The sequence below is a fragment of the Schistocerca cancellata genome, chromosome 5, assembly GCF_023864275.1.
Source record: "Schistocerca cancellata isolate TAMUIC-IGC-003103 chromosome 5, iqSchCanc2.1, whole genome shotgun sequence".
In the NCBI taxonomy this organism is placed as follows: domain Eukaryota; kingdom Metazoa; phylum Arthropoda; class Insecta; order Orthoptera; family Acrididae; genus Schistocerca; species Schistocerca cancellata.
Window position 1 is genome coordinate 453,603,635 of NC_064630.1, and position 2,363 is coordinate 453,605,997.

Here is a 2,363-nt window from a genome sequence, read left to right on the forward strand (position 1 = left end):
ACTCTTCGCTCGTTTCCAATGAAAACTGTTGTGACTGTACAACTACTGAAATTTTACAATTCGTACCACCAATTTCTTCCAGCACTCCAAGTCTTCAAAAGGAGGCTTGTCATTTAAAAATTTAAATTCTCTCTTCGTGGTACCATTATGTCATTTCATAGTAAATATGCTTTAACTATCACTTAGGCGAATTGAGATCACTCATTCCTACCTTCTGTCATTCCCAATCATTTTAAAGGGTTGTGATGATAGATAGCCAACGGCCTTGCCGCAGTGGTAACACCGGTTCCCGTCAGATCACCGAAGTTAAGCGCTGTCGGGCTGGGCTAGCACTTGGATGAGTGACCATCCGGTCTGCCGAGCGATGTTGGCAAGCGGGGTGCATTCAGCCCTTGTGAGGCAAACTGAGGAGATACTTGATTGAGAAGTAGCGGCTCCGGTCTAGGAAACTGACATACGGCCAGGAGAGCGGTGTGCTGACCACATGCCCCTCCATATCCGCATCCAGTGACGCCTGTGGGCTGAGGATGATACGGCGGCCGGTAGGTACCGTTGGGCCTTCATGGCCTGTTTGAGAGGGGATGATAGATCGCTAGACTGCCTCTGAACGTCCTTCACACAACGAACAAATAGCGAAGGGTAAACAGCCATGATTTCACTATTCTGACGAACTCAGAGAGCTGTGCCGATCGAAAAATGACGCACCGCAATGGTACATGAAATGTAGCGCTGTTACCTGTACTTCCGAGAAGGACCGGGCAAAGCCGAGTAACTGCATGCGTGAAGTTTGGCACGCTGTGGCCGGCTCGGCTATTGGAATACATACAAGCAAATAATTGAGAACTTAGGTTGCAAGTACTACACTGAAGTCGAGAAGTTGGCAAAGAAGAGGAATTCGTGGTGGGCCGCATCAAACCAGTCAGAAGACTGCTGACTCAGAAAAAAAAACCAACATTTAGCAGTAATCTGAGCTTGCAGAGTAACCATGGGGTCCACGGAATAACACTATATGGCTATCCAAATCATCACCGAATCACCGCTATGTTTCACTCTTGGCAGCAAGCAGTGTGCATCGTAGGCTAGGGATGGCAAAAGCCATTTCTAAGCCAGAAACTGGAAACAGTCTGAAAAAATACTCATCCGTTAAAATGATAATCTTCCACTGCTCCATAATCCAGGTTTTCCTATTAGAGACATTTGCAACACTGATGATTGATTTAGAAATTCCAACTCGCCCTGCAGTTCCCTGCTTTCAGCGCACCCTTCGTGTTGTTTTAGTACTGACAGAGTTCGTGAGTGCGACATTCAGCTCTGCAGTAATTTTGCATCTGTCTGCCACTTATTTTTCGTCACAATCACCGTGTGATACGATCACTCAACGCACACTTCTGTTCCCGTTGTGACTTAGCGGATGATGTTTTCCCGCTCTCCCTGTACGCTGTGTAAGTAGGCTGTTTATGTTTTCTTATTGGCAACGTTACGTAGCGCTCTGCATGAAAATCACTTCACTGGCTGTGCTGTGTGCAGTCTGTGGCTAGTTTCCATTATTGTCTGCCATTGTAGTGTTGGACAGCGGCAGCTGGATGTGAACAGCGCGTAGCGTTGCGCAGTTGGAGGTGAGCCGCCAGCAGTGGTGGATGTGGGGAGAGAGATGGCGGAGTTTTGTAATTTGTCATAAACTGATATATATATATTATGACTATTAAGGTAAATACATTGTTTGTTCTCTATTAAAATCTTTCATTTGCTAACTATCCCTATCAGTAGTTAGTGCCTTCAGTAGTTTGAATATTTTATTTAGCTGGCAGTAGTGGCGCTCGCTGTATTGCAGTAGTTCGAGTAATGAAGATTTTTGTAAGGTAAGTTATTTGTGAAAGGTATAGGTTAATGTTACTCAGGGCCATTCTTTTGCAGGGATCTTTGATAGTCAGATTGCGTTGCGCTAAATAATATTGTGTGTCAGGTTAAGCACAGTCGCGTATAATTGTTCTAAGGGGACGTTTCATGTTCTAAGGGGACGTTTCAGCTGTATAAATCTTCAATTCGGTGCCGCTTGAAATACCATGCTCTGTGGTTACCTTGACTACGGAAGCACCCGCCATGAGAGCACAAACAATTGGCCCACGTTCGAATTCATTTAGCCCCGACATAATGCACTCACAATTGCACAGAACACTGCTGCGACCACGAATGACGCTTGTACTCTATTTGAGAACATTGCGCAGGTGCCTTTCATGCTCATATACAACAGACCCACTCACAGTCTCGGCCAACATCTGTATTTAGTTTCAAGTATGCATTTCGCATAATTTTTCCAAGTTTTTATTCAAATCGTGCATCTTCCACATTAAATGAGAGAGAAA

At 45.0% G+C, this 2,363-nt stretch overlaps 1 pseudogene; it reads left to right on the top strand.

The window, feature by feature from the left end:
- Positions 1-255: 255 nt before the first annotated feature.
- LOC126189144 (5S ribosomal RNA) lies at positions 256-373 on the top strand (annotated as a pseudogene).
- The last annotated feature ends 1,990 nt before the right edge of the window (positions 374-2,363 follow it).